This window comes from Brassica oleracea, chromosome C7 (assembly GCF_000695525.1).
Source record: "Brassica oleracea var. oleracea cultivar TO1000 chromosome C7, BOL, whole genome shotgun sequence".
NCBI lineage: Eukaryota > Viridiplantae > Streptophyta > Magnoliopsida > Brassicales > Brassicaceae > Brassica > Brassica oleracea.
The window spans coordinates 15969776-15981362 of NC_027754.1; positions in this window are offsets into that span (position 1 = coordinate 15969776).

The following is an 11587-nucleotide window of genomic DNA, read 5'->3' on the forward strand; positions in this document are numbered from 1 at the left end:
TTGAAGGTTTAGGGTTTAGGGTTTAGAGTTGATGTTTTGGGGTTTAAGGTTTAGAGTTGATGTTTCATGGTTTAAGGTTTAGAGTTGATGATTTAGGGTTTAAAGTTGATGTTTTAAATTTAGATTTAGGGTTCAGGGTTTACGTTTAGGGTTTAGAGTTGATGTTTTAGGGTTTAGATTTGAAGGTTAGGGTTTCCGTTTTGGGGTTTAGGGTTTAGAGTTGATGTTTTAGGGTTTAGATTTGAAGGTTTAGGGTTTAGGGTTTAGAGTTGATGTTTTGGGGTTTAAGGTTTAGAGTTGATGTTTCATGGTTTAAGGTTTAGAGTTGATGATTTAGGGTTTAAAGTTGATGTTTTAAATTTAGATTTAGGGTTCAGGGTTTATGGTTAGGGTTTAGAGTTGATGTTTTAGGGTTTAGATTTGAAGGTTTAGGGTTTAGGGTTTAGAGTTGATGTTTCGGGATTTAGGGTTTAGAGTTGATCTTTCGTGGTTTAAGTTTTTTTTTCTCAAAGTTAATGAAAAGGTTATAAATGTCTTTTACCGTTCATTAAAGATGAGGGTAAAAGTGGTTAGTGTAAACATGAAAAGTGGTACTTTGAAAATGGTATTTTTGGTAATTTTCCTATATTTATTAACCATCTTTATATACTTTTACATACACATACATGTGCACATTGACGTGAGCACCTTATAACTAAGTATATACCACAGCTGAAATATCTAATTTTTTGGAAGTTAAAATATTCATTTTCTTAATGTTTCTTTCACTATCAACCAAATTGTAGTAAAATGATTTGTCTTAATAATTTTCTTTTCTTTTTTTAACTATTATCCGTTTAGAAACTATAATATGAAACCATTGGTTCGACATCACGACTATCTAAGATTCATAACATGAAAACAAACAAATAATAGTATTTTTTTTATTATCACGGGAAAAAAAACCAAAAACATCAAACATTTTAATCGAACAAACCAAATAAATACTTATTTAAAATGATAGTTATATTTTAGAAGATTAAAAACCAAAAACAACCTAAAACCGAACCGATATCCAGATTACTGTCTCCTTATTAAAAAAATAACGAAACTAATAATCACATTCCGTGCAAGGCGCGGGTTATTACCTAGTATATCTTTATTGTATAATATTATATTTAATGAATTTATAGAAATATGCTTATAAGCTATAACTAATATCATAATCAAATAATATGAATACTAAAATAATATAAGAGTTTCTACAGTATAGAGGCTAGAAATCACCATCCATGCTTGAGATTTAGTGTTCATCTCATTTCAAATTAACATCAAACATGTCATCCTCACGTGTCTCTTCTTCACCAGGGTTTATAAAGAGAGCAACATACTTTAGTTTTCTTTTGCAGCTAGAGAACAAGAGAAAATAATGAATTGAACGTGAATTATAACTTACGGTTTCTTGTTTTAGATTAACTAGTTGATGTTCCGCACCTTGCGCGAATTAATATATCTATACATCTAACAATTTTTTATTTTAATTTTCTTAATAAAATAATAATAATAATAATTAAATTAGATACAAATTTTAAATTATTATAAATTATAAAATTTCAGTATTCATATTGGTAATCAATTTATTAAAGTGTATCATTTTGTTTCATATTTTTATTTATGTGATGTAGATTTTGGATCAAAATCTTTTTTATAGTAATAACTAAATTAGGAAATTTTGTATGTGAAATTAACACATATTGTATTTGGATTGAAAAGAAATCATGTGTTACTATAAGGATTATAAAAAATCACAAATATAAAACATTAACAAATAATAATAGTTTAGGAGTGTTCAATCTAGTAAAACCAAAACATTCAAAACTGAACCAAACCAAAATAAAGAAAATAGTCTGGATTTGGAAGTACCGAGGATGTTATGTTTAGAAAACATCAGTATATATTAGTATACTTATATACTAAGAGATCAAACCGAATAAACAAAAGAAACAAACTAATTCGGATATATTAGTATACTTATATATAAATTTTATAATAATACGTATTTGATCAATATTTTCAATCAAAATCAGAGAAATTGGCTATAATATTAGTTATTAAAATTATAAAATGAGAGAAAAGTAATGATGATATTATCGGTAGATATTTTTAATATCTATTTATTAATTCCTAAATATCAAGATAATTATATATTAAAAAATATTTTAAAAAGTATTAGTATATATATATATTGGTAAAATATGTTAATATTTATTAATTATTTTAAATATCATGATAAATATATAGATATCAAAATAAATAAATTAAATAATAATATTAATTAAACTAATGTTTTATCATATAACTATGGAAAAGATGAAAAACAAGCAAATTAACTAAATAAACTGATTAATTCAGATATATTAGTATACTTATATATAAATTTTATAATAATCTGTATTTGATCAATATTTTCAGTAAAAATCAGAAAAATTAGCTATTAGATAAAATATTAGTCATTAAAATTATAAATGAGAGAAAAGTAATAATGATATTATCGGTATATATTATTAATATCTATTTATTAATTAAATTTCCTAAATATCATGTTTATTATATATTAAAAATATTAGTATATATATCGGTAAAATAGGTTCATGTTTATCATGATTTTAAATATCATGATAAATATATAGATATCAAAAAAAATTTAATAATAATATTAATTAAACTAATGATTTATCCTAAAATCATGGAAAATATAACAAGTAAACAAATTAACTAAAATTATGGAGAAGATGACAAATAAGCCAAATCACTTCATAAATAATAGTATATATACTTTGGTTTTTTTTTTTGTGACGTCAAAAGGAGTATAGATACTTTGGTTAAACTACGTAGTTTAATCTATTTGATAAACTTCATTTAAATTTTGTAAGTAACAAACGCATAGAAGAAGCGGAGTATGCGGCCTATGCGGAGTATGCGGCCGTATATACACCCGCATTTTAACGAACCGAATAATATGCCGCACATCATGATCTCGGTTCGTTTAGTAGCCGCGTAGAGTATACCCACTGTATAGACGTCCACACAATGCGTATTTTAGAACATTGGTACAGACAAACAAAATAATATTTAATGCCTAATAATTCAGAAGTGCCAGTTTTGTAAATTGTTACAAATTTTAAATCGATAAACTAATAAAAAAATTATATCGATAATCTAATACACTAATTATCTTTTTTTTTAATCGTGAGGGTATATGATGATAGGCTTATGTAATTAATAAAATAAAAAATAATAATAGGCTTATATCGATAATCTAATACACTAATTTGCGAATATGATTCAGAGAGAGAAGTACAAAAATTCACCTACCCATTTGAGTTTTGCCATCAATCATAGAAGTAGGGCATTTGCATTGGTGAATAAGAGCGGTTTCCCGACGATCCAAGCAGCACAAGCAACGGCCGTAGCTAAGTCTTAACTGTAGAAGCAGGGAAAAGAGAACAAGACCCACCGAGAGAGACGCCGTTTCATTGAGGAGAGCCACCGTGAATAAGTGAAAGCGCCATTCGGCCGCCTTGGAGAAGAGAGAAGGAAGAGAGAAAGAAAGAAAAGAAGAGAACAGACGAAACCGAGAGCTCCACCTCTCCTCTCTCCTATGAACTTCGGACACGTGGTGGTAAGAAACAAGCTATTCGCTCTCTTAATTAAGCGACGCCCCTTAGCTTAATTGCTGTTTTTCATTTAATTTTAATCTAAATTTACCTAAGAGCCCTACTTAAGAGCTAACAATAAACATGCTCTTATGTGCAACGCTTTTTGGTCTAAATTATTTCCGAATGCCGAGACCACTAATGAACTAGCTTTGAAAAAGCCCATTTGAGTATCATTATCAAATAAATAAAGTTATTTTCAAATCTGAACATCAAGATTTGCTGTAGCACAAAGCACAATAGGGTCACCTAGTGATCGTCCCCCTCTATTGGAATCCGGGTTCGATTTCCAGCGGCGGAAATATTTTTTATTATTTTGAACCAGCTTAATTAGATGTACTAGTTTTTTTTACAACCGACAAAATTGTGATAGTGTTGTGAATTAATAATAATGGAAACAGCGAGTGAGTGAGATGATCATGATGAAGCCTAGTATTTAATCTCATATTTGTTACGCATGGAAACGAGAGAAAGAGAGTCTTTGATTATTAGATTTTATTTTGTTTTGATCGTACAACAATGAGAGAAGGAAAAAACTTGGTTCTTGATTAATTCATTCAACTTTCACGTACACATATACATATATATAGTACAAGTTAGGTCTGGGACGGATCGGATATCCGGACAATTTTAAGGTATCCGGATCCGGATCATTATCCGGCGGATCCATAATTTTATTATCCTTATCCAGATCCGAGGTTCTCGGATATCCAGGCGTCGGATATCCTTCTAAAAATTGTAATATCCGGCGGATATCCGGATTCGGATATGGATCCTTAAAATAAATAAAAATAAAAATATTAATATATATATAATATTTACAATAATTTAAAAATAAAAATATATATAATGTTTTTAATTATTTCTATGTATAATATTACAAAATTTATATAAAATTTATATATACTATTATAAAAATGAAAATATATTAAATAAAATTAGTTTTTATATATAGATATTACTATTTTTGAAGTAGTTATTAATAAAACTTACGGATCCGGATATCCGGACTAAAAAATCAAGATATCCGGATCCGGATCCGGCTTTGACGGATCCAATATTTTACTATCCGGATCCGGATTCGGCCCCTCCGGATATCCGGATTTTTGGATCGGATTCAGATCGGATCTCGGATCGAATCCGGATCTCAGATAAAAGTTCCAGGCCTAGTACAACCTCTTTGCTTACTCATCGTTCCATTGAAAGAGAATGAGACATGTGTTGATGATGAGATAGTCAAAGAACTAGACAAGTGTCCTTTTGGATAATCATCCTTTTGTAGTTATTTTTTTAACACTCCCCCTTGATTATCCAAACCTTTATTATGTAGTGCCTCGTTAAAAACCTAATCATGGAAAAATTCATTGGGATAAAAACCTCGTTATATAGCATGTATCTGCAAAACCATACCAAACTCGAGGGTTTTTAGGATAAACCAATCCTAAATCAATACGTACCTTGGAGAGAACGGATATGTTCTCGACGCCATTCTAATTTCCATAAATAGGAAATGAGCTGTATCTTGCAAAGACATTAATGTCCAAAAGTATATTTAATCAGATATAAATCGCAAGATATATAAGTACACATATGCTTTATTACCATTAGCATCTCCAGAGTACTTATAAGATCTTACCAGGATCTTTTAAAACAACATTTCTTTCAACATCGAGAGATCTATTTACCATTGGAGTACTCAACGGAGTGGTTTTATCCATATAAAAGCGTTTCAACAACCTTTTCGTATAGTTTGATTGATGCACGAATATTCCTTCTCCTTACCGAGATATTTCATTTCGAACTCCTCTTTCATATGAGTTCGCGCATCATTAACATCCTTTTGAGTTCCAATTATGCTCAGGTCATCTACATATACAACAATGAACACAAAGCCAGATAACGATTTCTTTGTAAAAACGCATGGACATATCGCATTATTCACATATCCCTTTTTCAAGATATATTCACTTAAGCGATTGTACCACATACGTTCGGATTGTTTTAATCCGTAAAGTGATCGATGTAATTTGACCGAACAAATCTCCCTGGACTTTCAATGTTTCAAGCATTTTCAATCCTTCAGGGAGTTTCATGTATATATCATTATCCAACGTCCATGAGATGCATTTCAAGATTTTTCAATGCAGCTACGCTCATCAAAAATCTAAAAGTAATTACATCCATTACCGGAGAATATGTTTCCTCAAAATCAATTCCGGTCTCTGAGAAAAACCTTGGGCAATCAGGCATTATATCGTGTTACTTTTCTCACGAATACCCACTTATACCCCATTGGATTTACATTCTCAGGCATTATGACTATAGGTCCAAAGACATTCCTTTTATCAGTTGGAGTGGCCTTCTTCCACTCCCCGAATCATGTCTTTTTGACATCGGTCTCTTTGGACACATAAAAGGAGAACATTCCATCAACACCTTTAATCTTATTTCTGACCCATAATTTTTCATCTCAGATGTAGTTGATGGAAATCTCATACTTTTATGTTCCCTTTTAGTCATCTGGATCATCTTTATTTGGTTCTTCTTGAACCTTTTCGTTTATGCCTTCTTTTAGACATTTTTCAGTGTCAGGTTCTTCTAGAACCTTTCCACTTATGCCTTCTTTCAGACATCTTTCAATATCAGGTTCTTCCCGAACCTTTCCGCTTTGCTCAACCAATTTATTTTTCTTTCGGGGATTTTTATTTTTAGAACCCGCTGGTCTCTCCCTCTTTAACTAAACTTTAGGTTCATTTATTCTGTTTCCATCAGTTTCTTCTTTACGAACAACAACTCTTGATGGAACATCTTCAGCGGGTATATACGTCACTCTTCTTGTATCTGTGAACGCATCTGGTAACTGGTTTGCCAAATTATGCAAATGCACAATTTTCTGAACTTCCAGCTCTCTTTGATTCGTAGGGGGATCAAAGTGTAACAACGACTGTGTACACCATGTAATCTCTTTAGGAATTTTTTCTAATTCCTCCCCCTAACGCTGGAAATTCATCCTCATTAATCAACAAATCGTGCCGTAAGCATGTCACCAATTACCGGTTTAAGACATCTTATATACGGCTTGTTCTAACTCTTCCAGAGTATTATCGTTCCCGAGAACATCATCAATTCTCCGAGGACTACTAAATATCAAGATGCAACTCAAGTCATTTTTGTCCTGCCAGACATATCAATATACTGCATCTATTTTAATTTTTCTCCAGTAACCTTCGAACAAGCCGTTTTCCATACCTCAAGGTCATCTTTCATTTAATTCTCTGGAGAAATATATACCTTGGACTTTTGGTCCAATATTTTCTCGTTTTTCTAACTAGCTTTATATCGAATTGATTGCCTCATTCACTCTTTGCCTAATCAATTCACTCTACCCTCATATATAGAGGTAGATTCAGGATCCTCATTTATATAACGCGTTTTCTCATTTATTGTCGACAATCTATTTTGCCTTTGGTTCCATCTTTTTACATGTACTGATATGGTTAATCGAGATCTCTTTATCATCATCAATGATTTATCCAGGTACCTGACTATTATACTAACCATATCAACGGTCTCATCATGAGATTCATCCTCTATTTATATTTTTGCTCCTTTTCGAGGACTCCTTGGAACCAAAATGGTCTATCACGTCTCTAGCGTGCCATAGACTCATATATCATCTTTTTAGGATACTATTTCCTTATTGAAGCATTTTCAGCTGGAATATGAGATATCATTATTTCATCAAAATGTCTGGCAGCCATTTTATAAATGAATTATCCTATATAAATTTCATGATAATCAATTTCTCATATCTCATTCCATCAGCTTCTTATATGCTTCTAGCAACCTTGCGAGCACATTTCCATATACTTTATCCCTTTTGGATTGTATATGTCTTTATTACATGCACAACTGCATTACACTCGATCATGGGGATCATCTTACTTGAGTTTACTTTATCAAGTTTTTTTTCAAGTGCGAACATAATTTCTCAATGTTCCACTCACTAGTATTCTTTAATTCTCCCCTTCGAGATGATGACATTCCATGTCAAAAATCTCGTACTGAATCCCACTCTAGAACCAATAACATATTCAGTTTTTCCATTTTGGATGAATTATGTTTCAAATCCTTTAGAGTGAGATCCTAATTTTGGGTCTGTTTAAAGAAATCACATATAGTGAACTTTTTTGATGATTCATCTCCCATGATGGTTTCATTTATTTTCTTGACATGCTATATGTGAAAAACTTCTGGTTTTTCAACATTTCACAATAATGTCGATAACATTATTGGAGATGGCTATATATCAGTAAACTTCAAGTTTACCAGTCATTTATAATTTTCCCATCTTTTTCTTATGCATGTCTTTTCATCATAAGCTCCTCTAGAGCCACTAGTAATTTTTATATTACTAGATACTACACTTATTTATTTTGATAGAGGAGAGATATTTGTTACCTTTAATAGCAATGAACGATGACCCAATATCTGCCAAGTATTTCTATCTCCATCCTGAATCTCAAAATCTTCTTCAGAAAGATAACCATTATATCCCCGATACTCTCTGGTTCACCCAGAAAGCCTATCACATCAAGATGAGTATTATCATTTAAACCATGAAAGGATGGTTCGGGTTCATCAGAGATGAAGTTTATTTCACTTCCTTTCTCTTTTTCTTTTTGATTCTCGATATAGATCGGCTTGGCGTACGACAACTACGTACCCAATGTTATTTCTTTCCGCATCTGTAGCAAACCTTTTCTGTTTACCTTTTATCACCCGACCACTTTCATTTTCGTGGAAGTTCTAATTATTTCATAGGGACAGAATCTTCTTCATCGTCCTCTTCCACGACAATGATAGCGGTTTAAACCGCATCCACACCCTCGTCCTTTTCTAGCAGGACCGACTTGATGGTTTAGTATCATGATTTCGTTTTTTTTCAGTTTATTCAAATGATTTACATCAACTCCGACTATTTAGTGAATCCTTTCTTTCAAGGATTTAACCATCAAAGATCTTTTAGATCTTTTCTCATGATACACCTCATCTTATAAACCATTATCAAAGTGGTGTAAAATATCATGGCTTTTCTTTTTCTCATCCGATATAGTTTTCAACTTATTGATGATTTCTCAAAACTCATTTTCTCTTAGGTGTATCTCTACATCCACTGCCCAAGTTATATAATTATTTCTCGTAATATCAAGGGCATCTATTTTGAGCTCTATCAAATTCGACACGACGTATTCATAGAATAGCATATAAAAATATAATAAACACTGAAATTTAAATGCATAATTTAAAAGCATAAATTAATTGCAGATATTTAAAGAACATAAATAAAATTGGAGGCTTAGCCTACCACATGATCCGACGAGTCATAGACTACCATATTGATCATTTTTTATCAAGGTTCGAGGAAACTCAGTCTACATGTTAACCTTTTCTTTTTATTTCAAGGTCCGAGGAGACTTAGTCTACCATTTTTAACCCTTTTTTCAAGATCTGCGGAGACTTAATCTTCCATTTTGATCCTTTCTTTTCATTCACGGAGGCAAAGCCTACCACATGCTCTTCTAATCGTGAAGCTAAAGCCTACCATAATGATCAGTCGGGGAAAGCAACGCTTATCATCCTGAAAAATAACGGCGAAGATCTAGCCTCTCACTCTGTAACAAAAATAAAATAAAATATTAAAAGACATAAATTAAAACATATCTCGCTAGTTTCTCGCTGGTCGGAGAGCCTTCGTGCTAATAACGTATTGTGAATTAATAATAATGGAAACAGCGAGTGAGTGAGATGATGATGAAGCCTAGTATTTAATCTCATATTTGTTTACGTATGGAAACGAGAGAAATAGAGTCTTTGATTATTAGCTTTTCTTTTGTTTTGATCGTACAACAATGAGAGAAGGAAGAAACTTGGATCTTAATTAATTAGAATTCATTAAACTTTCACGTGCATATATATATATATATATATATATATATATATATATATATAGTACAAGTTCTTTGCTTACTCATCGTCCCATTGAAAGAGAATGAGACATGTGTTGATGATGAAATAGTCTAAGAACTAGACAAGTGTCATTTTGGATAATCATCCTTTCGTAATTATCTCTTTAACGGAGAGAACCATTATATTATATATTTTTACTAGGGTTAAGCCCGCCCTACAGACGGGATGTTTACCATTTGTACAATTTACATGTGACATTTTTAGTTTTATTTGTAATGTATGTGATGTTTTTGTTATGGGTGTATTTGCAAATGTTTTATGGTAGTTTTTGAAATTTTTGATTTTGTAAATTTGTTTTATTTATAGTAAACCTCTTGAGTTCTATGATTTATTGTATAAATGTGAACTTGATGTAATATATATGTTTGTGAAAAGGTGTGGGATGTTGGGTTCCTTCTAAATGGAGGAAATCCATTGGGTTTGGTTGGTGATAACCAAATTTGGAAGTTGGGCCATTGGTATTAGTCCATGAGATTAGTATTGGGCCTTGGAGGTTCTTAGGGTTAGTGAGACACATATATATAGTCTCTTGACCTAATTTTTATGGTGATATTTACAAGAATCAAAAAGACAAAAGAGAGAAAAGAGGGAAGGACGCAGAATTTCGTCTAGGTTTGTCAAGGCAGATTTGGAGGGTCAAACGGATCCTGATCGGGCTGATATTGTGTGGGAAGCTTCTTCAGTCAGTGGGTTAAAGGTTCACCGAAGGGATTTAGATTTCAACGGTTGGATCTTCTGTTGTCTGGGTTTTGTCACAGTTCTTCATCAGTGCTGTCTTGAGTGTTTGGTAAATCCGACGGTGAGATCTTCTCTGATTCAGCTGAAATTTGGCAGAGGTGTTGTTCACTGGTTTATATTGGATTTGTATGGTGGGATTAGTCTCTGGTTGCTGTAATCCTTGTGAGTTGAGGTCGTTTGGTTGCTGCTGGCTTTGAAGCTTTGTGTTGCTCTCTTGTTGTTTTTGTTCTTGTGTTGGAGGTAGCTCTTTGTAGCTTGAGTCTCTGTTCTGTTCAGGTTGTTGAACAGGAAGGACGTGGTTGTACTCACATACATTTATATAGTGGATTGTTGAGGGGACTATGGTCCCGTGGTTTTTTCCTTCTCACCACGTAAAAAGTGTTTGTCTCATTTAGTTATTGCTTATACTATATCCTGCTATCGTCGAAGTATTTTCCTCACAGATTCACACAAGGTCATGGGAACACGACCTTTACATTCCGCTGCGTCTCGTGCCCGCTTTCCCCAACAGAGTGGTATCAGAGCTTCTGGTTTTAGAGCTTTGGGTTTGATAACTTCGGGTTATTGTTGCTTGTGAGAATGATGGAAAATACGAGCAGGATGATAAGCTTGAATGGTGCTAACTATCATCTATGGAAGGGCAAGATGGAGGATCTGGTCTTTGTTAAACAATTCCATGTTCCAGTCTTCGAGGAGAAGAAACCTAAGAAGAAGACGGATGAAGAGTGGAAGCTGCTGCATCGCAAAGTGTGTGGGTTGATAAGGCAGTGGGTAGATGATAATGTGTTGCATCATATTGAGACTGAAACTGATGCTCGTTCTTTGTGGAAGAAGCTGGAGCAGTTGTATGCTAGGAAGACCGGAAACAACAAGATGTACATGATCAAGAAGTTGATTAAGCTGATGTATCAGGAGGGAACTCCGATGACGGATCACTTGAATGCGTTTTAGGGATTGCTCAACAAGCTGTCTGATATGTGCATCAAGTTTGATGATGAGATTCACGGTCTGTGGCTTCTCGGTACTTTACCGGATTCTTGGGAGGTTTTCAGGATGTCTCTTTGAAACTCCGCGTCTGAAGGTGTCATTTCGATGGATTCAGTGAAGAACATTGTTCTTAATGA